The sequence below is a fragment of the Dasypus novemcinctus genome, chromosome 24, assembly GCF_030445035.2.
Source record: "Dasypus novemcinctus isolate mDasNov1 chromosome 24, mDasNov1.1.hap2, whole genome shotgun sequence".
Taxonomy (NCBI): domain Eukaryota; kingdom Metazoa; phylum Chordata; class Mammalia; order Cingulata; family Dasypodidae; genus Dasypus; species Dasypus novemcinctus.
The window spans coordinates 44,494,415-44,520,672 of NC_080696.1; the positions used below are offsets into that span (position 1 = coordinate 44,494,415).

At 50.3% G+C, this 26,258-nt stretch overlaps 1 long non-coding RNA gene across 2 annotated transcripts; it reads right to left on the bottom strand.

Moving 5' to 3' along the window:
- Positions 1–10,917: 10,917 nt before the first annotated feature.
- Positions 10,918–24,590, bottom strand: LOC105746288 (uncharacterized). Of its 2 annotated transcripts, XR_009183228.2 has the most exons (5): positions 24,252–24,590; positions 19,948–20,094; positions 19,581–19,711; positions 15,061–15,153; positions 10,918–11,525 (listed from the first exon to the last, which is right to left on the bottom strand). It is a non-coding gene; the product is annotated as an uncharacterized lncRNA (long non-coding RNA). The 2 variants fall into 2 exon arrangements; XR_009183227.2 differs by lacking the exon at positions 19,581–19,711.
- Between the last annotated feature and the right edge of the window lie 1,668 nt (positions 24,591–26,258).

The window sequence follows — 26,258 nt, forward strand, 5'->3', positions numbered from 1 at the left end:
ATTAAACAGATATATAATCACATGGAGCAGTGGTTCTCAATCCATTAGCATCACGGGGGAGCCATTAAAAGTACATTGCCTGGCCCCAACCCAGACAAATAAAGCAGAATCTCTGAAGGTGGGGCCCAGGCATCAGTATACTACTTTAATTCCCCGGGCAATACTAATGTGCTGTCAAGGCAAAGACCACTGGCATAGGGGACCAAGGACAATATTTGCATTTATCTGCAATTCATGCAGCTGCCACCAGATGGCCTTTTGCTTTCCCTGGAGATTTTTAAGAGCAGCTTTTCATAATTCTTTGTTTAAATGAGATGAATTTACATTAGCTATTCTGTTTTCTGTATCTAAAGAAGTGATACATTATTTAGAACAGTGCTTCCCAAACTTCAGCACACATCAGAATCACCTGGAGGGCTGTTAAACCACAGATTGCTGAGCCCCATTCCCCAGAGTCTCTGATTCAGGAGATCTGGGGTAGGGCCCTAAAATTTGCATTTCCAACAAGTTCCCAGGTGATGCTGATATTGCCAGCAGACCCACTGATTTGGAGCAAGGTTTAAAGAAATTCAAGTGGTTGAGTATTCCCTCATTAAACTTCAGCTGTTCACAAGCTCTATTTAATTAAACTGCTTCTTTGGCCCAGGCTGAAGCAGAAAGCTGCCTTCCACTCTGCCTTCTTTGGGCCAGGGGCTGTGAAGGATGGCACCTGCTCCTGCTTTAACTGCATGTTGTTTCACCAGCGTGGTGCTTCAGAGCAGGCAACGTCCCTCCCTCCTTAAATGACCAATTTTAAAACAGAGCACTGACTCTCAAAGTGTAGTCAACCAGTATCAGCAGCACCACCTGGAAACTTGTTAAAAATGTATATTCTCAGGCCCACCACAGACCTACTGAATCAGACACACATCTTCCAGGTGATCTAATGCATGCTCAAGTTTGAGAATCACTGACAGAGAAAAGGGTGTTAATTGACCTTTTGCATCCTTCAGATTCCTGTTCATATTGATCATGTGTATTATTTTTTTCATAAAAATAATCACAATTAGAGGAGCAGATGTAGCTAACGTGGTTGAGTGTCTGCTTCCCACGTATGAGGTCCCAGGTTCGATCCCCGTACCTCCTAAAAACAAAACAAACAAAAAAACTAATTCTCATTGGGGAGCAGATGTAGCTGAGTGGTTGAGTTCCTGCTTCCCATGTATGAGATCCTGGTTCAATCCCCTGTACCTTCTAAAAATAATAATAACAATTAACTTCCATTTATCGAGCCTTACTATGTACCAGGAACTGTGTTAATTGTATTACATTAAGGACCATGTTTAATTCTCAGAACTGCCCAACTACCACATCTATTTTAGAGTTGAGGAAACTAAAGCAAGGAAAGATTGAGGATTATTGCCCACCCTGTTAAGTGGCAAACCCAGGTAAACACTGCTCTCTGCCCCTTTTCTGCTCCACTCTTTTCCAAAGAGGAACAATGTAAACAACGCCACACTCACCCAGCCAGGTTTTTTTTTTTTTTTTTTTTTAAGATTTATTTATTTATTTAATCCCCCCGGTTGTCTGTTCTTGGTGTCTATTTGCTGCGTCTTGTTTCTTTGTCTGCTTTTGTTTCTTTGTCCGCTTCTGTTGTCGTCAGCCGCACGGGAAGTGTGGGCGGCGCCATTCCTGGGCAGGCTGCTCTTTCTTTTCACGCTGGGCGGCTTTCCTCACGGGCGCACTCCTTGCGCGTGGGGCTCCCCTGCGCGGGGGACACCCTTGCGTGGCACGGCACACCTTGCGCGCATCAGCACTGCGCATGGGCCAGCTCCACACGGGTCAAGGAGGCCCGGGGTTTGAACCGCGGACCTCCCATATGGTAGACGGACGCCCTAACCACTGGGCCAAAGTCCGTTTCCCCCCAGCCAGGTTTTATACCTCCATTGTATTGTTCTCCTTCAGTCAAATGATTCACCTCCTTTCTCCTATCCAGATCCCTGTTTTTTCAAAGCTAGTATTCATGAGAAACATGATCAATTTTTAGATTGCTTAAAATCATCTACCAACTGCCTTAACAGGTCATGCATTTTTCTTTATTAAAATTGTGAGGCATAGTTAATTTTTTTTTAATGCAAAGAGAAGACACAAGTTTCTTCACAGTAATGAAATTTAAATGGAAAGTACAACTTCACAGGTATTGTACAACTAGCTTCCTGTCCACATTGCTTGAAAAGGCAGAACTCAAACTAACAAATATGTGGTCTGCAGGCCAAATGCTAGGCTTTCCCCTCAGTAATTCTCCAATACATTTGGCAGCCTATTACCCACATCCAAAGGCATTTTAATCAGTCAGCCATTCCATCCAGCCTAAATAGCTGAATTGGTCAACTTGGCTCCCTGGAAATATCCTTTGGGATAGAGTTTATTCTAAGACAGGGTGATGCTCACTGGTGTCATTAGCAAGAGAAACATCCAACCGGCCTGTGTTACACTCACAGATGACTTAGGGTGTCCAGCTGTCCTGATTTTAACAACGAAGTCCCATGTCCCAGGAAACACCTCCTTGTGCAAAGGAAGAAGCCTGGGCTTCTCGTTGGGCAGGACACCCTGGCCAGGACCTGTGTCAAACAGGCCCCCAAAACCCTGGGCCTCCTGAGCTGGGGGTCGACCATGCCACACCAAGGTCATCAGTGGTGAGTACTTGGCAAAGACCAAACCACAAGTACACGCTCAATAATTGATCTTTTTAAGCAGCTGCTACCTGTTGTGACCCAGGCCCCACTCCAGACTTGGGCCCATTCTCCTTCATCTCGGCCTCCCCCAGCACACTGCACCACCACTCCTTAGCCAAGTCCCCTCTCCCAGCATGAGTTTTCTTATTTGCAAAGTGGGAAGAATAGTCCCAACCTCAAAGAACTGTTGTGAGGAGTAAATGAGATAAGCATGGAAAATGCTTTAGAGGTAGTAAGTGCTCACTAAGCCATCACCTTTGTAATTACTATTATCCTTCAGGGTATCGCAGGGTGGGGAGGGAGTATCCCACATCCACCCTCAGCCACAAAGCACAAGGCCCACATGCCAACTCCTATCTGTATATGCCTCTACCCAGGGCCCATTTCTTTATTAGGCCCAGGAGATTTTAGGGGTCCACCAAAAAACTGTTTTCATTTCTTTTAAAACCAAAACTGGGAAGCAGATTTGGCCCAACAGATAGGGCATCCGCCTACCCATGGGAGGTCCAAGGTTCCAACCCAGGGCCTCCTGACACATGTGGTGAGCTGGCCTACGCGCAGCGCTGATGCGCACAAAGGAGTGCCGTGTCACGCAGGGGTGTCCCCCACGTAGTGGAGCCCCACATGCAAGGAGTGTGCTCCGTAAGGCGCCCAGCACGAAAAACGTGCTGCCTGCCCAGGAATGGTGCCACACACATGGAGAGATGACACAGCAAGATGATGCAACCAAACAAGACACAGATTCCGGGTGCCACTGATAAGAGTACAAGTGGGGAAACGGACTTTGGCCCAGTGGTTAGGGCGTCCGTCTACCACATGGGAGGTCCGCGGTTCAAGCCCCGGGCCTCCTTGACCCGTGTGGAGCTGGCCCATGCGCAGTGCTGATGCGCGCAAGGAGTGCAGTGCCACACAGGGGTGTCCCCCGCGTAGGGGAGCCCCACGCGCAAGGAGTGCACCCATAAGGAGAGCCGCCCAGCGCGAAGGAGGGAGCAGCCTGCCGAGGAATGGCGCCGCCCACACTTCCCGTGCAGCTGACGACAACAGAAGCGGACAAAGAAACAAGACGCAGCAAAAAGACACAGAAAACAGACAACCGGGGGAGGGGAGGGGAATTAAATAAATAAAAATAAATCTTTAAAAAAAAAAAAAAAAGAGTACAAGTGGATACAGAAGAACAAACAGCAAATGGACACAGAGAGCAGACAACTGGGACAGGGAAGGGGAGAAATAAATAAGAAATAATTTTTTAAAAAATAATAAAATAAATAAATAAAACCAAAACCCATGTTACATCATATGATGACCCACAATATTTTTAATGATTCTTCTATTGATCATCATTTAGATTTTTTTCAGGTTTTTTGTTTGTTCGTTTGTTTTGATACTACAAACAGAAATATTGTTTGTTTGCTTGAAAAAAAAAATCACTGCATCCATCTGGCCTCGGGTTCTCTGCCGTTTCCGGCTTGCATTTCCTCTCTGATCTGAGATGGAAATATTTTAACTGGTGGCAAAAATTGCTGAATGCCTCTTCTTCCTCCCAAGACAGGAAGAATGTTCAAGAAAAATCCAGTGTCCTGGCACCTTCCATTGACCTGTGGCTTAAAGGCAGGGAAATCTGTCAGTCGTTCCAGCCACCAGGGACAGGAACTCTCTAGCCACATGGTTCCACAGGCCAAGCAAGGGAGGTGGAGAACTGGGGAGCTCAGAGGACCTCATTCCAAATCCCAGCCGGTCCCCTGGCCCCGAGAGTCACTTTGCTTCTATGAGCCTCTGCTTTCCCATTAGTGCCAGCTTCACAGGGTAGCCTCAGGAGTTCAAGTCGAGGGTGGCCGTGGTGCCCAGCCACAGAAGGTTCTGGAGCAGCACACAGTCATAGTTTCAGTGGGCAAGCATGGAGATGTGGCAGCAAGGAGGTCCCGTCACAAGGATGGGCAAGTCAGAAACCATGAGCGCTGAGGAAAGAGGAAGAATGTGTAGTGGCAAGAACGATATTAAAATACAACTTAGGGTCGTTCAGAGGCATGGATCCCAGGTGTTAAGAGTGAGACTTTGGAGTCAGGCCAGATTTGAGCTCTGCGTCTGGGTTTACCCCTCACGTGAGCTTGCGCACGCTCCAGACCTTGCTGGCCTCTGTATTCCTAAGTACTAAATGGCGATAAAAGACCTTGTGGGCTGGGAGGGAAGGGAGGCTCAGAAATCCTGCTCTCACCCTGAGTTCCTAGGTTCCTAGGTGTCCCCTAGCAGTGCTGGTAGATGGTGGTAATGGATGTGGGGTAGGAGCAACAAATAGAAGCACTTAGAAACACAGAAATGGGGTACTCAAAAGACTTCCGCTCTCTTCAATCTTTCTCTGCCTTTCCTTGGCTCAAAAGAAATTTCTAGCTAAGTTTGAGGCCCCAATTCCTCTTTCAAGTTTCTAAATGTTTCCTTACTAATTTGCCTGGAGAAAATCACCCAGAGGCGTCTTTCGAGTGGAAAAGGAAATGTCCTAATACTGCAGGCATAGCATTAGGAAAAGCAAATTAAATCATGTTTAATGGTGAAAAAAAAATCAGAACAAAAAAACGGAACTTTTAGGTTTGACAAAAGCATTTCCATTTTTTTTTCTCACTTCAGAAACAAATGAAATGCTCAGGACCCAAAAAAACCTACAGGCCGAGTTTCCAGTCGCAATGTGGCCCTCCCTGCTCAAAACCTCACCTGCGCCTACCATTTCGCGTCCTCACTGCTGGCCCATTCAGGCCACATTCGCCTCCTTCCCCACACCTCCCAGCCTGTTCTCTCAGATCCGCCTCTCTATCCTCCACAAGAGCCGTCAGCGTGGTCTGCAGAAATCACAGATCTGACCAGTCGCCTCCCTGCTGAAAACCTTCAATAGCTCCGCATTGCCCTCACGGCACAGTCCAAGCTCCTCAGGGCACAAAGGCCGTCGGTAGGCAGTGGCCGCAGCCTACCCGTCTTGCTTCCCCACTGCCACACCTCTGCACTTGCAGGTCCCTCTACACAGAATGCCCTCTCGCCTGCAAACTCCTAGTCACCCTTCAAAGCCCCGCTCCTCTAAGAGAAGTTCCCCAGAGTCATCATATTGTGATTTTGAGAGAACATCTTCTCGAGGACAGGGGCTCTGTGTTCTTGCTCCTCATCCCCCAATCTCCACCCCGGCGCCTAGCTTACAGTGGCTGCCAGTTTGTGGAGGCGGGAATGAGCCCTGGGTTCACTGCCAGCATCTGGCTCCTCCTCTTCTCCTCCCTTCCCAAGCCCCTGCAGCCTGTGGTTTCCAGGTGAGGAGGGAAGCACTGTGGTCCCGCCCATTCCTTCTTGTCCAGCAGACAGGGGTACAGTCACCTCTGGGACATGGGGGGGCAGAGAAGCCCCGGGTGGGTAGAGCTGTGGCCTTCACCAACACCCTCTCCAAGAGGAGCTATCAGCCATCCAGGATTTGGGAGGGGCATCCCACCCCAGGAAAATCCTAGGGACACAGTTAGAGACCTGGCCAGGGACCAAGGGACCTGGCTCAGACTCTGTGTACAAGTCTGCTACTCTGTGCCTCAGTTTCCCCATCTGTTAAGACTGGGTTCTTACAGCTCTGGCTGCAAAGGCTCTTCCAGGGCCTTACATCAGCCCAGGCCAAGTAACCAATGCAGAGGAAAGAGTGCCACCTACTGACTTCCAGTCTCCCTCCCCAGAGGAATTGTCAGAAGGGCAGCCTTCAAAGCGAGGAATTGCCCGCACTCTCCCCTTTCAAAGCCTCGGCCACCTCCCCTGCATGGTGCTACCTGGCAGCCCCTCCAGGCTGGCCAAGGGGCTTTGGCTGCACTGCCACCTCCTGCTGTCCTGTGCCCCTCGAGAAAGACAGGAGCTGCCATGCCAGACCCACCACGGGGCGGTCCCCAGCTGCCAGCCCCCGTGCACTGGGCCGGCAGCTCGAGGTAGAGAACAATGATCCCCGTTGTGACTAAATTTCCCCCTGAAGATCTCATTCAAGATGTTAGAGTGAGCGATCATAAAAGGAATTAATAGTTGATTCGCTGTATAATTTCCTAGTTCAATATACTTTAGTGCAGCGACTAAATGAGCCGTCCCGGCCGTTCAGTGGGGCCAGATAGCGACTTTATCACTGGGATCTCAGGCTGAGGAATAAAAGCAATTCTTCTGAAGTAATTGCGTCTAATTAAAAGAAACATTTAAAAAGTGTAACCAAAAGGAATTCATTTCAAATGGAAAATTAATGCTGAAAAATAGCCCTGAGCTCTCTTGTCGCAGCTAATAGCCAGGCAGCCGCAGAATAATTAAACTGTTTTGAAATGTCGATACCATCCTCCTCAGGAGGAGATGGGCACGGCTGAGCACAGTGCGGGCATCGGCAAAGAGGGTGGCTTCTGAAGAGGGGGCAGCCTGGGCAGCTGAGGTCAGCCTTGGGCTTCCAGGTGGGTGAGGATCAGGCCTCCTTGGACAAGCCTGGGAGGACTGGCACTTAACGAGGGGAGCCCCATTTACTTGGGCATCCTGAGCGTTTGAGGCTTTGCACAAAATACTCCGCTGAATCTTCCAAATGACCTTGGAAGTCAAATCTTACGATTAATATTATCATCAGTTCAAAAAAAAAAAAGGATTCCCAGAGGCATGGTCACTTTGTCCAAACCACAGCTAACATGTAGCAGAGCTGAGATTTGAGCCCAGAACTGCGTGGCTGTGATGGGCTGTGACATACATGTCGACTTCACTACGTTGGACTTCAGGACTCCCCTTCAGGAAAGGGGCCTTTTGCCCACTAAGGCTGTGGTTCTCAACCCCGCCAGCCTGTTAGATTCACCTGGCTCCCACCTGGGGAGCTCTGACAAACCAGTTCTGGGTCCCACTCCCAGATACTGATTTATTTGGTCAGGGGGTCAACTTGGGCATCAGTTTTTCTAAAAATCTGCTCAGGTGATTCTACTGTGCAGACAGGGAAGAGCCCCCCAGTCTAATGCCCATTCATTTGGCACACTTCACCGGTGGACATTGCGAAATCTTCCCACTCATTTTCCCCTGGGGAGTTTTAGCCTCATCTACCAAACGGGAGTGCAAATGCCTCCCTTACCAGGCTGAGGCAAGGATGAAATGAGCTAATAGAGAGACTAATTCAGAGCCTGGCACTCAGTAGATCCCAAATTAAGAGGTAAGAACTAGATGAAATGTCTAGCAAACCTTAGCTATAGCTTCCGACACCTTGAAAAACCAGCGGGGGAAAAAAAAAAAAAACATTAAATCTGAATAATTTAACGATGAAGACTTTGGGCCAAAAGGATTATGTTTCGACCTGAATTCAGAATGGGGAGTCTATGCAGGCTTTAGAACCAAATCTGAATGGTTGACTATATGCAAAAACCTGCCCTTTTATCCAAAGGCTAAGAGTTCCTCCAACTAGGCTGAGTTGCCTGCGATCAGTGATTAAGGGGCCTGCTCTAACAAAACAGAAGAATAATGTGTAATCCATGAGTTGTTTATAGGCTGGCAGGTGTTTCTAAAGACCTTGGGAATGCTCACAAAATTTTGTCCCTAAAGTAGGTTAAATGTGCACCTAATCCACTGTGATTCCTAGGAAACCCCTTTTTCATACATATGCAAAGATGAGCTATTTCCCAGGCCCCCTTTCTGAATTGCAAGTAGACTCCAACTTTCAAAGGTCATCAGCAAGGCATTTCATCTGCTTTGTTATGGCTAAAGCCCTTAAAAACAACCTGGGGTGTCTAAGGATGTGGAGAACTTTGGAACCAGGAAAAGAAAAGCACCACATCAACTTCTAAGGAAACTGGGCCTCTGGTGACCCCAAGATCTTAGTGGGAGGAACTTCCACAACGTTCTGTTGTCACTGCCAACTCCCATCTCTTTGCCTGAGGACTCTCTCTGGCCATCCAGCCCACTTTGCCCACCCACACAGCAGGCCAGAAGGGCCACAGCCCCGCCCCCAGAAGCACCATAAAGACCCCAGGACCCTTGCCCCGTGGGTGGAGTGTTCTATCCCTCAGTTGCCCATTGAAACTAGCCTGATGCAGCGCCCTCTACTGGTCACCCTTGCCTCCTTTTCTCACTCACTCCCTTACCTGTTTTGCCTTCACCCACCAAATAAAGTACTTCATTTGAATCCTTGCTAGGAAGAGCCAGATAAGAATGATACCTCTGGGTCAGTGAGTTAGTTGTAAGGGAAACTCACCCCAAATTGGCCTCTGAGCATGCTGCACTGGGTGAGTGTGAGCTTTTGGAGCAAGGGGACCTGGGTTCCAAATCTGGCCCAGACATTTACCAGCTGTGAGACTTAGGGAATTCAGGCTCTCAGAGCCTCTCTTTCCTCTACTGCAAAACAGGAATAATATTGGTCCCCACTGCACAGGGTGTCGACATGGTTCATTGCAACCCTACAGGTTAAGCCTTTTTTTGCACAAGTAGGTGTTTATTCCACAAGTATTGATAGAAGTCTGTTTCTGTGATGGGGACTGAACGTGGCACAGTGGGGTGTGCACAGGGTGAGGCCAGGGCCCCCTTCCAGAAGCTCCCAGCAAGCCGGCAAGGTAAGACGTAAGAAGACAGCTCAGTCATGATGTTGCCATTCTCCATGCCTGGAGACCCATAGGCTGGAGGCCACGCCAAGAGCTCCAGCGTCTAGCTCTGTTGTCCAATACAGTAGTCACTCACCACACGTGGCTAGTTAAATTTAAATTAATTAGAATTAAAGACAACTACAAATTCAGTTCTTCAGTTGCACCAGCCACATTGCAAGTGCTCAAACATCCTATGTGGCTAGAGGCGACTGTACTGAGCTGGACAGCTATAGAACAATTCCTTCATCAGAAAGTCCTGTGCTGGCAGGGCACAGAACTCACTGTGAGATTTGGGCAGGGCAGCTGAGCCCCCTGAGCCTTAGTTTCCTCTTCTGTCAAGTGGGGCCATTATAATCTTCTCTCCCTAGGCAGCAGGGCTAAAATCCAACATGAGAGCACCTAGACAGTCCCTTGTTTGGGCAGATCCTAGAAGCACAAATAGTATTGCCTGGATCTGCCTCAGCTTTTAGTTTTCCCTCCTTCCTTTTAGATCCATGGGTGCTGAACCTTCCCACTTTTCTAGCTGGGCCCTTGCTGTCCCTCCCCCCACCCACCTCCCCTGATCTCCATCTCTCTCATGCCCACTGGCTCTCTGCCCATACCTTCAAGCCATCAGCATACAGTCAGGGTCCTTCCTGCCTGCACAGATGGAATCAAAGGCTCAGGCACATGAGGAGTAGGGTGTCAGGGAGCTTGGATTTCCTGGGCTCTGAGAGGTGAGCCTTAAAAAAAACAGATGGCAGAGTGGATGTGGCTCAAGAGTTGAGCACCCACCTCCCACATGGGAGGTCCTGGGTTCAGTTCCGGTGCCTCCTGAAAAACAAACAACAAGCAAAACAAATGAAAAAAGCAACTCAGGGAAGCCGATGTGGCTCAGTGGTTGAGCGCCAGCTTCCCGTATACAAGGTCCCAGGTTCAAATCCCAGCCCCCAGTACTGGGGAAAAAAAAGGATGGCGGTGGGGTGTATCTCAGTGGTTGAGCACCTGCTTTGCATGTACAAGGTCCCAGGTTAGATCCCCAGTGCCTTCTAAAAAAAAAGGATGGAAGAGACTTTCAGTACCTTGGTCCCGAGCAGATGACAATAGCAGTAATCAGGTTAGAGAAAAGCCATTATTTCGTGAATAAACGAAAAAGACACGTTCCAAGGCTCAATCACAAAAATAAGGATGTAGAAGAAAGGCCCAGCAAGAGCGCAAAGGGAGCCGCAGTTAGCCTGGACCCCAGTGTCTCAGCACAGCCCACCGCTGGCCTGGCAGCAGCAGCCAGCAGAACGCTCAGAGGCAAGCCTCTGGGGATGGAAAGTTTCTAATCTCCCAGCCATCACTGCCCCTTTGCCCAACACCTTCAGTTTTCTCAATTTGCTTTTTTATTTTCCTCTCACCACAATATGCTCAAATCATCCAAAACTTTCCCTTTATCACTGAACCTCCCTAATTAAGCTAACATTATTAGAAGGTTGAAGAAAAAAAAAAAAACCTCCCAAATTCTCTTTGCGTTTCAGTAGCTCTTTAATATGCGAGGCAACGAGAGATGAGCTGCTCCTAATTGCCAGTCCCTGGAGTAGCCAGTCAGAAAATGAATTGATGCGCTTTTTCCTTATGAACAATGCATGTAGCACAAATTGCAGTGGCCGTCACCAGAGATTTAATTACAAAATATCATTACTTTCACACATCATTTCAGATTTGGCCTGATCAAATCAAAGTTAGGGCAAGAGGGAGTGAAAACTGCACTCTTAGCAGGGTCATTCGTTCAGGGGTGGCTGGCAAGGGGGTGGGAATGGAGATTGTCAAAACTTCCTCGGGGCCATTGCAGGGGAAGCAGCTGTCAGAGATGCGGAGGGAACAGGAGGTTACTGGGGTTCAGGAGGCTGCAGGCCTGCGGGAGGGTGGCCAAGGCAGGGGCGCGCTCAAGGAGGGGGTCAGCCTGCAGAGCGCCATGGCCCCCACAACTCAAAGGTGCACAGAAATCCCTTTCATCCGTGACTTGAAGCCGCTCAAGTTTCCTGCTCATTCATCCCATGGATATTTGTTATGCTTTTAGTGTGTGCCAGGCACTGAGCTGGTCCCTGGTTGGGGAAGCGGCTTGAATGGAATAATCCACTCTATAGTCAGAGAGACGGAAGGGGTGGTGGAGCTTGACTTGCTGGGCCGGGATCCCTGCTCCACCACTTAATAGCTGTGTGATCTCCGTTCAGTCATTCAACCTCTGGGGCCTCAGTTTCCTGATCTGTAAAATAGAGGTAATAATGAACAATAGTATTACTTCATAGATGTGTTGAGGATTAGATGGTTTCAGGTGTATAATGCCCTAGAAACAGTGCCCAGTACATGGAAAGCCCTATGTAAGTGTTAGTTAAATATAAAATTGCAGCTGTCACAAGCAGAGCAGGCAGCAGTATGAAATAGGGGAATTAAATCTATCCAGGGAGGTTAGGAAGGGTTTGAGCTGAACTGTGAAGGAACGGGAGTATTAATTAAGGGAAACCTTAAAGAAAGAGTGGACTTTGCAAGTAGCATGTGCAAAGGCCTGTGGCAGGAGAAACTATTTTAAAGGCAAGGCACTGAAAAAAAGGCCAATGTGACTGGAGCATGGTATAAGCTAAAGATGAAGAAGTTGGCAGGGCCAGTCCATGGAGGGTCCTGTAGGCCACAGTCAAGAGTTTGGGCTATAAAAATGACCAATGCGCAATAGAGTCCTAGAAGCCATCAATTGTGATAGATTTATTGCAAAGGTAGTCCCAATTTTTCCCCTCTCTGTATCTACATTCCTTGCAATGTGATTTCTCAGCTCCTCCCATCATCAGATGGAGTCGCTTTCCCTATTCCTTGGTTCTGGGCTGGGCTTGTGACTTGTCTTGCCCAAGAGGATGTGGCAGAAATGATGGGGTACCTGAAGGGACAAGAAAGGGAGCAGTTCCTGGGACCTGGAGTGAGCAGGGGCTCCTGACGGTGGCTGTGGCTCCTGTCACCCACCTGGGGGTGGTGACACTCTCCTCCCACCCTCCAGTCTCCGGCTAGAATTTCCCATTGGTTAAACCCATCCAGCGGTCAGAAGGTAAGGAGGCCCGTTGATGGAATTCTTATGGGTCGGGAGAGTGGATCCTGCACCTGGAAGGACCTGTGGCGTTTTCCAGCACTACCTCCGTGGAGGAGGAAACCAAAGCAGACTCTCCAAGACCTGACAAGACTTAGGCCAGGGAAGGAGCCAGCACCCACGGAGGACCATCTCTGCACCCAACCCCTTCTCCACGCAGTACTTATTTCAGCAGTTCTCAAAGTATGGTCTGGGGACCCCTAGGGGACCCTAGGATGCTTTCAGAGAATCCACAAGGTCAAAACTATTTTCATGATAATAGTATTTGATTTTTTCTCTCTCATTCCCTCATGGAGTGTTCCAGAGGCTACTTGATGGAGCCACAGTTATCTGATAAGGCCATTAAAACACCCCTTCCTCTTCCAGCCTCTCATTTGAGTGAGGCCAGATCTTCGTACACTTGAACCAATACAACTTATCCCAACCCATCAATGCAGACTCAGATGTGAGAATCTAGCAGTCGCCTATTAAGCCAGAAATTAGACAGATTTGCAAAACTGTAAAACGATGCCAATCTTCTCATAGTTTTCTTGTTTTGGAAAACATAGTTGCTTTTCATTAAGACTGTCATTTACACTGACATGTAATAGGTTTATTACTGTTATTTTAAATGAATGAATAAATATTTTTAAGTTTCTGTTTTAACGTCTAATATGATAAGTATTGACAGACATAGCCACATAAACAAAGTCTCTTTGGGGTCTTCCATAATTTTTAGGAGTGTGTCTTAGTTTGCCAGGGCTGCTATGACAAGCACCACACAACGGGCAGACTTAAAAACAGAAACTTATAGTCTCAGTTTGGGAGGCTAAATGTCCAGCCTCAAAGTACTGGCAGGGCTTGCATTCTCGCGGAGTCTGTCACATTCGGCAATTCTCCGTCACATGGTGTCACCCTCACCTCGCGTCTGTTGCTCTGGTTTTCACTGACTCCTGGCTTCTGCTGACCATGTGCAAACTTCCACTGCTTATAAATGACTCAGGTCATAGGGATCAAGGCCCACCCTGCTCTAGATCTGAATAAGATCTTCAAAGATCCTAGTCACCAAAGAGCCCACACCGTAAGTCCTATTTACAAATAGGTTCACACCCACAGAACGCAGACTAAGCTTGAGTATGTCTTTCTGGGGGACATGATTCAGTCCCCACCAGAGCTCGGGACCCACTGCTCCATGCTATGCTCAAGACGGCCTTCTGAGGAAGCTCCTGCTGTCCACCCCGTCAGGGGGACACCGGGGCTCAGAGACGGGATGACAGCTACCCAGGCTCGCACAGCTGTTAGGACACAGCAGGGATTCTAGCCCTGCCTGTCTGGCACCAAGGTGGGCATCCTTTCTCTCCCCACCACCCCTGCAGCAGGAAGCCGGGAATGTCCGCCACAGCCTCCAAGGAGGTAAAATGACAGGGACTGATTGATCTCAATGATCGGCTACAAATGGTCCCTCCATGTGGTCATGTTAATCAGCTTCTACTAGCCAGGATTTGACCCGTCTGAAAGGTTTATAGCAACAATATAGTACTGATTTATCTCTCCTTAATAAAAAAGTGATCAAGTGAAACCTGCATCTATCATTCTATTTATCACTCAGGGTGATTTATTAACTAATTACACTCGCAGTGGCCGATGGCTGGAAGGATGGACAATGGGTGGAGGTGGGGACAGGGTGGACACACCCACTTCCCTCTGCTCCGGCCTTGCCACTCACACCCAGGCAGGGACAAGCCCTGGGGAGTGGACATCAAGGATGATGAGAGGTGAGGAGTGAGTGTTGCCTGGCCCCAGCCATTTCTTCCTTCCTTCTCTTCCTGGGAGAAGACAGATGAGCAGCTCTGAAGGCAAGATCTGGGGAGAATCGAGGGTTTGCGGGGGGGGGGGGGGACTGAAAAGAACACAGCCCAGAGAAGAAATCCCAGGCCAAGTGTGACCCCGCCACAGGGCCTCCCCTCTTGCCACAGGGCCTCCCCTCTTACCTTCACTGCAGCTCCAGGTAAGTTCTTTCCAGATAAGATTCAGGACACTCTCTTAAATTTGCATTTCACGTAAACGATGAATAGTATTTATTCATGTCTCAGATATTGCCTGGATGTCCAGGAAAATCTGGCAACCCTAAGCCCTGGAGGATCTGGTAGCATGCTCAGTGGACCAGGTTCCAGCCCTCCCAGGCTCCAAAGCCAACGGCCCAGCCTCACTCCACCCTCCTGCTCTCTACCTGCTCAGCTGCTCTGGGCACAGAAGTTTCTCACTAGGGACTCCAGGATGATGTGACTTCTCAGAGCCAATGGGCTGAGCCTTCCCTGTAAATTGGGGACGCCCAGCCTGCCCACCCCTCCCCTGCGTGCCACTGAGGACTGACTGACGGAACGGATGAGTCTATCTCCCACCAACTCCATGCCGCGCCTGCCAGCCCTGAGAAAGTCAGTGTCCCTTAAGTTCTCTTGGGGTAGGAGCAGCTATAGCATCAAACTTTTTAAGTCATCTTTTCTGAAATGTTGATAGTGTGTGATAGGAAAAACCACACCCTCTGTGGGGGGCACTGCGCAGTGTCCGTTAAAATTGAAAATAAGTATCCGTTGGACTTAAAGTAATGCCTGGCACAGAGAAGTGTTTTATGAGTGCTTGGTAAATCAGACCCCCCAGGAAGCACCCCTCTAAACTAACAGCCCCTCACCTGGCCAAGGAGACACCTGAGAGCGTGCTGCAAGGAGGAGGGCGCTCGCCCCAGCACCATGTCCATCAATACCCAAACACAAATGGAAGTGACCTAAAATAGATCAAAAGAGAACGAGATAAAGGCACTGTGATGTTGTCAAATTATGCAAAAGTAAAAAGAATGAGGGAAAGGTCTTTACTATTAGCCAAGAGCCCCAAAATATAGTATTAGAAAAGAAAGTAAGTCCAGGAACATTCTAGACCGGGGTTTCTCAACCTTACCACTATCGACAGGTTGAGCCAGATAACTCCTCGCTGTGGGAGCCGTGCTGTGTGTTGTAGGATGTTTAGCACCGTCCCTGGCCTCTACCCACTAGATGCCAGGAGCACCCCTCCCCACCACCAAGATGATCAAATATGTCTCCAGACACTGCCCAGTGTCCCCTGGGGGTGAAATAGCCGCCCCCTGCCCCCCACCCACTGGGAATCCCAGGCTAGACAGGACAGCATCAGGGGTGGTTGCGTGAACAAAGCAAGCACCAAAAGTAGCGTTTCTATGGGAACTTGGGTAAATTTGTGAATGCATCGACTCCCCAGGCTGGAAGCTGGGGTTACCTGTGGGAAGGGAAGTGGGAATTTGGGTGGGCGCGAGAGGGGCATCAAGAGAGACTTTCACCTTATGTGTATTACCTGCAAGTTTTACCAGGACAATGTATGCCTACATCTTTTACTTGTCAAACCAGGGAGAAAGGGCAGAGGAAGGAAGGGGAGGGCAGCGGAGGGGAAAGAAGGGGGAGAAGGAAATCACAGAAGCCAAGCCTGCAGCTGACTCTCCGGGGGACCCCGGTGCTGCCTTATCCTCCCAGGTCCTCAACGTCCTCAAAGAGACACAAGGGAGATGCACACACAGGTCTCTAAGAACCCTGCCGCCCAGCTCTCAGCTAAACCCAGCCCCAAGGTGACCCGGGGCTGTGGGGGCGGGTCCCTCCCAGCCAGCCCACTGGTTCCACAAAGAAGTGCTTGGGGTCCCAGCTCCCCTCTAATGATTAAGCCGCCCCTCGAGCGGGGGAGGATGGGGGTCTGGTCAGCCGCCCAGCTCCATGGAGGCCTCAGTGGGGGCTTGATTAAATAATTACACAGCCTACTGAGTAATCACGCCGTCTCAAGGAGGAAGGAGCGCCTTACAAGGGAGGCCCATTAGTGATTTGTGGGCGTGGGGGGGGGTGTATCTGTCGCCCAGCTCTGATAAAATTATAATCAGGAGGCCTCATTTACAAATCGCATCCACAGCCCTTCCCCCGTGATCGTCAGCTCGCACACCAGGAGATGGGGGCGCATGTCACCCCCATTCGACAGCTGAGGAAACTGAGGCACCGAGCGGCGTGGGGGTTGGCGGCAAAGGCGGTCAGATGCCCAGCAGCCAGGAGAAGGCTCCTCAGAGAGGTTTTGTTCGTGCTGGGTTTCTCGGTTTCTTTTTTATTTCCCCATCAGGCTATTCCTCTCCTTTTGATTTTGGAAAACAAGGGCCGTGAGAGCCTGGGCGCCTTCCTGAGGGCAGGGGGCCCGCCAGGCAGCCCAGGGCTCTGGGTGCGCTTCAGCGCCGGCCCCTCCAGCTCAGAGGACAGGCCTGCCCGTGCCACCCTCGCCCACGGGGGGGCCCAAGCTCGGCGACCCCTCCCGCAGGGGGCCTGGCTTGGGGAGAAGAGGAACCCGAGGCCGGCGAGGGGTACGTCGGGCCCCCCCCCCCCGACAGGGGGTCTGCTCCCGAGGTGCCCGTGGCCGCTCGGCGCGCCCCGCTGCCCACCAGCCAGCCCCCACGGGCTCATTTACGCTGCAGCAGGCCAAGTGCATTAATAATGATTAGCCGCTCCCCAGAAGAGGCGCGCAATCAGAGGGCCATTACAATTAAGTGCTGGCGGAGCGCGGGGGGAGGGGCGCGAAGGGGGAGGGGCGCGAAGGGGGAGGGGCAGCAGAGCTGGGTGTAAATCCTCGCGGGACGCTTCCTTGCCGCATGACCTTGGGTGGGTCACGTCCGTGCGGTTGCTGAGACTCGGACCCGTCTCTGAACTGGAGGGCGCTGCGGCTGCCGAGTCAGGGACTCTGGGTGGAGGAAATGGAGGGGGACAGGGGGAAACCGCCACCGGCTCCGAGAATGCTGTTCCCAGCGCCCCGGACCCAGCGCAGCGTGGGAGGTGCGAGTGGGAGGGGAGTAGAGGGGAATGCACGCCCCCTCGGCCCAGGCCGACACCGCTCACTGCCCTGCGGCTCTGGGCACCCACCAGCAGCCCACACCATCCAGGCCCAGCACCCCCAGGGCAGGACCACAGAGCCATCAGGAGGTGGGGGGGTGGGAGCCAGGACACCCCTAGACCAGGCAGCGTTTCCCAGCCCTCAGCAGCACCCGCCCCCACTCCTGCCCTCTGGCTTCTGGGGAGGCCTCAGCGACTCACCCTCACCCCCTGGCCCTCCACCCACCCACCCTCTGCTGTGCCCACGAGAGCACCCAGCAGGGCGGCCCTGCTGTAAAGTGCCCGCCCCCCGAGGGATAAAATTCAAGCAGGAACCAAGAAAGGGAGCCAGTGAAGAAAATGGAGTCCTGCAGCCTGTTACCTAGAGACCCGGATGTGCCCCAGACCCCAGACAAGCTCACGAGGTCATCTGATTCCTCTGGGCAACAGGACACAAAATTTTACAAAGGCATCTCTCGTGTGCCAAGCACTCGGCCTTGGGACTTCGTGTGACAATCACAAGGACACTCGTGGTGTCCTTACTCATCCCTGTTTTGCAGAGGGGAAAACTGAGACTCGGATGAAGCAGCTCGAACGAAATCCTGTGCCTGGGACAGTCAGTGTCAAAGTTGAGATTCAAGCCCCAACGGGCCGGATTGTGCACCTCTTCCACTCGTCCACGGGCCAGCACGGCTCCGGAGCCTCGGAGGTCAGTTCCAGGGTGAGCTGGACATCGTGGTACCAGGAGTCACTGTAGCTAATACTGCCCAGGCCCCTGCCATGTGCCATGCTGCAGCCCTCCATGGTGTCACCGGTTGAACTGTGTCCCCAGCGGACACGTTCAAGTCCCACCCCCAGGCCTGCGGATGGGACCGTTTTGGAAATCGGGTCTTTGAAGATGTGATGAGTTAGGATGAGGCTAAACTGGATTAGGGTGGACCTTTCATCCCAAATGACCTGTGTCCTTATTAGAAGGGGAGACATGGACAGGACACAGGGGACGGCCATATGGTCCCGAGGCAGGGAACACAGCAGACGGCGGGCAAGCCCAGCAGAACCCAGGAGGAGAGAGGCATGGGACACGTTCTTCCATTCGGGCGTCAGAAGGAGCACAGCCTAGCCAGCACCTTGACTTCAGACTTCAGCCTCCAAGCTGTGCGAGAATAAGCGTCTGGTGTTCAAGCTGGTGGACTGTTATCATCGCTGCACAGTGAAGAAACTGAGGCACAAGGAAGCTACTTGTCTGAGGTCACCAGATGAAGTGGCACAGCCAGGACTCTACCTGAGGGACATAATGCCACGGGGACCAGGGTGGCATCTGGTTTTGCCCCTCACTCGACCCCACCAGCAGAGTGGTGGGAAAAGTGCCTGCTCCAGCAACGTTGGATGGACAGGTGACCTGGTGAGGGATGGGAGGGTGGACAAATTAGCAGAGCAATGTAGTGGACTGGGGAAGAGGTGGTGTCTACAGTCAAGTTGACAGGATCCAAATTCCTTTGCCATTTTTCAGCCCTGGACCTTGGGCAAGCTTCTTAATTTGCCTTGGTGACGATTTTCTTATCTGAAAAAGGAGATAATCGTTCTCACCCCCTACGGTTCTTAAGAGAAGTAAACATGTTGACATAAAGCCTAGCCCTTGGTGAATGCGCCACACTATTGCGGATGGCAGATGGCAAGTCGCAGCCCCAAGATGTCCTCAGGAGCCACCAGCTGAGGGCAGACCCTGCACTTGCACGAGCCTGAGTGCCTCACATGCCTCACCCTAATTCCCACCCTAGTCTGCCCACTGCTTTCTTTCTGGACACCCCATTTCCCTGGGGTCGGGCTACTCCCACCCAGAGGTAAGGGCCTGTCAAACCAACCCTTCAAGGATCTCCAGCCTGAGAAGAGTGAGTTCCTGATCCTTGAGAGGTGAGAGCAGAGGCCAAAGGGACACTTGGAGAGCTGCAGACAGGATTCCTGCTGGGAGGGAGGCTGGAAACCACTTTGATGCTGCGTGTGAGCGAAGGGTAGGCGCATCAGCCGTGAGAATGACCACAGCGCCACCCGGTGGTGGTATGGGAGATGGCCCGGCTGGCCCTGGCAGGCAGATGGGAGCATCCCACATACTATAGCATCCTCCAGGACCCTGCTCCAGGCGCTTCTCACAACGAGCACATTTAGACATCCAACAAATGGTCACTGCGGTCCTAATACCAGGCACTTTGGGGGTGTTTTTCATTGTCGAATAATTCTAACAACACTCTAAAGAAGGGATCGTTATCCTTTTACAGATGAGGACAATGAGGCTCAGAGACCCAAAGTAACTCACCCAAGATCACACAGCCAGCAAGTGGCAGAGCCAGAGTTTGACTGCACAGCCGGCCCTCCTAGTCACTAGGCCTCAGGGGATTCGGCGAGAGGGAAAATAAACTCATTCCCTGGTCTCATCGAGTTTACAGCCTAGTTGGGAGAAGAGGCAGAAGTCACTAATTCATTCAGGACGCACCCATGTGTACCAGGCACTGGGCTGCGCGCTGGGGATGCTGCAGTGAAGAAAGTGGCCAGGGTCCCTGCCCTCATGGAGCTTGTGGGGGACACAGAAATTAATTAAATAATCACACAATAAACAGACACCTGTGATGACAGGAGACATTAAGGACGGGCATGGGTTCTGAGACCAAAGAGCAGGCGCCTACCTGATCTGGGGGGCAGGGAAGTCTTCCGTGATGAAGTGACGTACGGAGCTGAGCTCTGGAAGACGGCCAGCCTTCCCGGGGCAAAGAGGCATTCACGTGCTCGTAGCAAATGAAAGCAGCATGTGTCTCCCATTTTCTGTTGCATATCTATGAATCCATAAATAAAATACAGCCGTTTTCCAAAATACCAAATGCATGCTTTTGCAACTTGCTTTCTCCGTCTGCATTGTTTTTCAGGACTTTGCATGTCAATTCAAGGAGAACATTTGTTTTATCTAAGGAGGCCACCACCCTACTGACATCTGCCCTATGCACTACAATTTATGTAGCCACGCCCCTGACGGACACTTGAGTCGTTCCCAGGTTTGCAGTCCTACGAACAGAGTTACAGCTAATGTCCTCCAAATGCATTTGTGTGGAAATTCTTCTGTGGTATGTGCCCGTATTCTTTTAAATCCTTGTCAACATCACTTTGGCAATGTTTGTTTTCTACACTAACAAATTCACTTCCTAGTTCACTTACCCTCACTGAAGCCAAGTTAAGGCTGTGAAAAACATTTGGTTTTTCTTCCCTTTTCTTTTGTAATTTTTCCAGAACAGACAACGGTTGAGAAGACATAGTTAAAGGGTTTTAAGTGACATTAATAAGATGAAATATTTGTTTTCACGAGCAGGGCTACATTTGCAGTCCTGATTTCAGGATTCCAACTGACAAACTTCCATGGCTTTGGGTTGGCTCTTCTCAGGGTTGACGGCCCCCTGTGGTTACAGCAGGTCACCCGCAGGTGCATACTACCTAGAGACGGGGTGCCTGGGAGGAGTCGTTTGCATTTCCATTACAGGGTGCACCGGTGTGCAGGCTGCCCGTTGTGAGGGGTCTCGTGTGGAAACCAGAGTTAACCAGCACTATTTCTGATTGATCCCGTCATGTGTTATGCCCCCTACCCCTGGCTCAGGTTAAGTGCAAACTCCACGTCTGAGGACGCTAGAATGGCAAGGCTGAGGAAAGTCATCAGGACAGACGTGGAGGTCACGCTGCATGGGTGTGTTGGTGGGGGAGGGGCGGCCATGCCTAACAACAGCATTTTTTCTGAAATTGCCCCTGATTCTCGGATCTTCGGTGAAGCCTGGGCAATGCTAGGCCAGTGAAGGGTGAAAGAGACTCTGTGGCCAGACCTTGCCCCCTTCTCTACCAAATTCATTCGCTGGGTGCTCTCTAGGGGCCATTCTGTCATCAGCTGAGCTCGACAGGGTTGAACAGAAAGATCTGGCCGGGGAAACAGGACATCTGATCCAGTGGCCGCTTCAAAGTCCACCACGAGGTGGCAGCACAGCTCTTGCTCTGGCCCTGGTCTCGCCTGGATCTCCATTTCTCCAGAGCCGGATTCCTTAGCTGAAAAGTGCAAAGAAGGAAGCCGTTGAGATCACCTGAAGCTCCTCCATGTGTTACCATGTGGGTACTAGAGAAAGCCCTGGCCAGCTGGCTGCCCTGAGCCTCAAGCTGGCCATGCCCCTGTCTGGGCTTTAGTCTTCCATCAGGCCAGACCCACTCCATTACAATATGGGCCTATGGCACTGATAATCAATGACTGGCATGGAAGGTCCACTATGACTCTCAGATCTGCATCTAGACTCTGCCTAGTGATTCTTCTGTCCTGGCTTTGTGATTCATTTTTGGTCCTCCAACCCCCATCAGAAAGCCCCTCCAACTGGATGAGATCCTGGCAGTCAGTTGGGGCACAGGGGATCTCCTGTGTCCCCTGAGAGTCTGTGTTTCCAAAGGGGACTACTGCCATTCCATCAGGCATAGAACAGGGTTATTAGACAGTCCTGGAAAACCCAGGAAGCAGATGAAGATGCTTCAAGCCAGTGTCCATCAGAGTGAGGCCTTCCAGCGTCAATAAGGTGGCACAGCTCCCTGTCCCAGCTTCGGCTACCTCACCTGAAGTCACAGGGCCCTGCAGCCATGGACTTGGGCCCAAGCCTGATCCAGGAAGGTAGGTGGAGGTCCCTGGCCCGCAGTCCAGGGTCGTGTGCCAAGGTCTGCCTTCTTGCTACCCGCCATCCTAGGCACCCCTGGCCTCACTGCCTTCAACACTGGCCTCTGCTCTCTGTGGCCTGATGCATGAGTATGGGAGGTCCCCCAGTGAGGCCCCAGATCTCTGGACCAGCACCCAGCACAGACCCTGCACAGATGGGCCCTGAGGGGCTGTCTCTGGCCTGTCTTCAGGCCCTGGGTGCCCCACCCCCTGGTCAGGGCAGACAAGCCTGTGTGGGGAAGGTGAGCAAGGACAAGCTTCTACCCAGACAGCCTGCTCCAGGCCTGAGGTCCACCAGGTCCCCAGCCACATGCTCTCGTGGCTCCCCTACTCTCCCTTCACAGCACACACAATTACAGTTATATGGGGATGAGCAGTGCATGCCCTTTTGCTGTCCTATCACCCTCCTAACCTGCAAGCCCCATGAAAGAAGGGACCCTGGTCACGCCTGCACCCAGCACTATGCCGGATACACAGTAGGTGCTCAGGAAATAACTGTGGGACTGCTGAAAGAATAGGCGGATGCCTTCCCAGAGAGACCTGAAAAACCCTTGTAAAATGCTTTACAATTTACGGACTACTTCCCACAGTGATCTCATTTCACTCTCCCGGCTAACTATTGTTGTAGGAGCACTATTACCCTTATTTTACAGTGTTTTCATTTCCTATTGCTGCTACAACAAGTTACCACAAATCCAGTGGCTTAAAGAAACACAAATTCATTATCTTAAAGCCCTGTAGGTCGGAAGTCCACTACGGGACTCATGGGGCTAAAAGCAAGGTATCCCCATGGCTGCGTTTCCTTCTGGAAGTTCTAGGAGAGAATTTATTTCCTTGCCTTCTCCACTAGCCTTGGCTACGACCCCTTCTTCCACCTTCAAAGCCAGCAATCTCCTGTTGCCCTGGCAGGAAGGTCCTCACTTTTAAGGACTCATGTAATGACATCAAGTCCACCCAGGTAATCCAGGATAGCCTTCCCAACTCAACCTTAATCACATCTGCACATCTGCAAGTCCCTTTTGCCATGGAGGGTGACATAGTCACAGGTTCCGGGGATTAGGACATGGACATCTTCAGGTGTCACTATTCTGTCTGCCACATACAGATTCTGAAACAGAGGAGTGAATTAACTGGTCTACTGACACCCAGTAACTGGTCCAAACCCAAGTCTTTCAGGCTGCAGGATCTGCGCTCTTTCTCCCCTTGTGGCCAACGGAAAGATCCCCCTTTTCAGGAGCCAGCAGAGCAGGACACATCAGCCCAGTCCCCTTAGAGAAAATACACACCTTTATGTAAAAATAATAAGATATGTTTATTTAGGCCATGGGCTCATGAGGGAAAGCACTCTATTTCAATTCGCTATCATTGTTTTAACAATATAGACTTCGTTCAATTGGGGGAGAAAGGATTAATCCTCATCGGCTGGAAGGGTGGGTAGCTGATGCCCCTCCTCCCTACAATTAAACAAATGGCCAGCAGATGGCGCCCGGTGCTCACAGCAGGCTCTTACCCCCAGCGCCCTCCCCTCTTATGGGGAAGCAGGTTGACGGGAGTAGAGCAGGTTTTCTCTTCTCTTCTGCAAAACCCACTCAAGGAGGAATTGCCCAGAGGGGCTCCAGCAGGCAGCCAGTTTGGAGGCCAGGACTTCCTCGTGGGGGCTGCACTCCCCTCCTGCCCCTGCTGAGTCGCGCACCAGAGGCCAAAGGCTGCCTGTGTTGAGTCGACACTTAGAGTGAGGGGATCAGGCTTGTTTGCGGGCAGCAGACGCGAGGAGCAGAGGTTTACGCGGGGCGGGGTGCAGAGGGCCAGGCACGTCACACACCTTTGCACACATTCGTCATTTCCAGCTCATCTTCCCTGTGGCCTCGGCAGCCCGCCCGTGGGCCATGCCTTGGACCGCGGGGGATGGGGGTGGGGCGGAAGGGAGGGGGGAGGGGGAGAGGGAGGGGAGGGGGAGGGGTTAGTAAGTTGAATGGTGTCCCCCCAAAAAGTTATGTCCCCAAACTAATTCTGGGTCCTGTGAATATGACTATTGGGGAAAAGGGTCTTTACAGATGTAATGAAGGATCTGGAGATGAGAGCTTCAGAAAATATCAAAACTGTAAACTTCTATTCAAAGTGAGCTAAAAGGCATGTAAAACTATACACGACATGAAAGAACAAAATTAATTGGAATTAGAAAGTTTCATAAATAAAGTGACGGGGCTCAGGAGCTCACTAGAAATAAAAGGAAAATCTTTCTAGCAATGAAGGCTAAATACTTACCTGGCAGGGGAGGTGCCGTGACCGCCCAGGGGGCTTTCCCGGGGCCGGCGGGAGCCACTGCCCTGGGCATCCCCCGACCCCGGCGATTTCCCCACGTGGGGAGACGCGCCGCGTGTGCCGGGGGCGGCTGAGAGCACGCTTTCGCGGCCTTCGCGTCCGCAGCAGACCTGCGCGTTTGCCTCAGTGCGCTGTGCGCTCTGCCCGCGCCGGCCGCGCCCCGCCGCGCTCCGCTCCTGCGCCCCCTGCGCCAGCTCCGCCCGGGTCGCACTTGGTGCTTCCAGCGCTGCGAGAGCTCAGCCTTCGCCGGCCGACGCCGCCGGCCCCGGGGCTCCGATCCCGCTCTTCTCTGCTTGTCCTCCCTCCCCAGAAAAGGAGGAGGGGAAGGAAGCGGAGGGGAGTGGGAGGAGGAAGGAAGGGGAAGGAGGAGGAGATTAAACTAGGAGGAACTCAAGAACAAGCAAGCCCCACAGATAATGCCTTGAAGGGAAAAGGTGAAAAGGAGGGAAACGTTTTAAATCAAAAAGAAAGAAAGAGCGATTGAAAAAAATATTATAGGGAACGTGTGGACCTCAGTGGTTGAGCGATTGCTTCCCATATATGAGGCCTCGGTACCAACTAAACTAAACTAAAATAAAATAAAATAAAATAGTTGCCTTCTTACAAAAATACCAGGTGTAAAATCCACCAAAAAAAAAAAATTCTAGACTTTGTCTCAATCAGAAACTGAGTGGGCATTACCATCCTAAAATCCTCAAGATTGGGGAATGAACAATGGACTAAAGTGGACTTATTATTATTCTATTGTAGACATTATTCTTGTAGCAATGGAAGAACTTTTATCATTGATGTAAAGGCAGTGGCCACCAGAGCTTCTGAAGGGAGGGAGGAAGAAGAATAGCTGTAAAATGGGGCATTTTGGGGACATGGGAATTGTCCTGCATGGCATTGCAATGACGGATACGGGCCATTACACATTTTGTCAAAACCTATAAAATTGTGCAGTGCAAAGTGTAAATCACAATATAAGCTACAGACCAAGTTTAGTAGCAATGCTTCAATATGTGTCCATCAATTGTAATCAATGTCCCAAACTAATGAAAGATGTTGCTAATGTATGTAAGTGTGCATGTATGTGTGTGTATTTATATGTGTGTGTGTGTGTATATATATATATATATATTTTTTTTTTTTTAAGAGGTTCTGGGGATTGAACCCAGGACCTCATATGTGGGAAGCAGGCACTCAACCATGGACCCACATCCACTCCCCAATGAGAGTTTGTTTTTTCATTTGTTTGGATTTTTTTTTTGTTTTTCGGAGATACTGGAGATCAAACCCCGGACCTCATACATGGGAAGCAGATGCTCAACCACTTAAACTACATCCACTCCCCCCGATATATAGATAGATAGATAGATTTTTCTTTTTTTTTTTTACAGAAACTCCATTTTTATTGGCTGTATAAACATCTCTGGTCTACGTACATTTCATCCATCATAGTGCCCCCTCCTATATTTTTTATGTAACATTTATGTAATCTGAAGCTTCTTTAAAAAAAATTTTTAATTTTTTTAATTCTAGAGAAATTGATAAATATTAAAATTAGACAAAGAAGTTCCAACATACAAGCAATAAGTCCTGAAGAGGAAAGTCAAAACAATGGGACAGAACAAATACTAAAAACTATATTCCAGAAAACTTACTGAAATTTTTAAAAATTGAAATTACATATTGCAAATGCTTACTGCACACCTGGATATATTAACCCAGAATAAGTAATGTCAGGACATATTACAATAAAGTTGCTGGATTTAAAAAAATAAAGAAAAATATCCTTCAGACATCTAGGCAAAAAATACAACTGACATACAAGTAAAAATAAATTAGATTATCATCAGACTTCAAGGAACAATGGCATATACCAGGAAAAAAGAACATACTTAAGATATGTGAGAAGAGAAAATGTGAATTAATAATTTTATGTCCAGCAGAACTGACTTGCAAGTA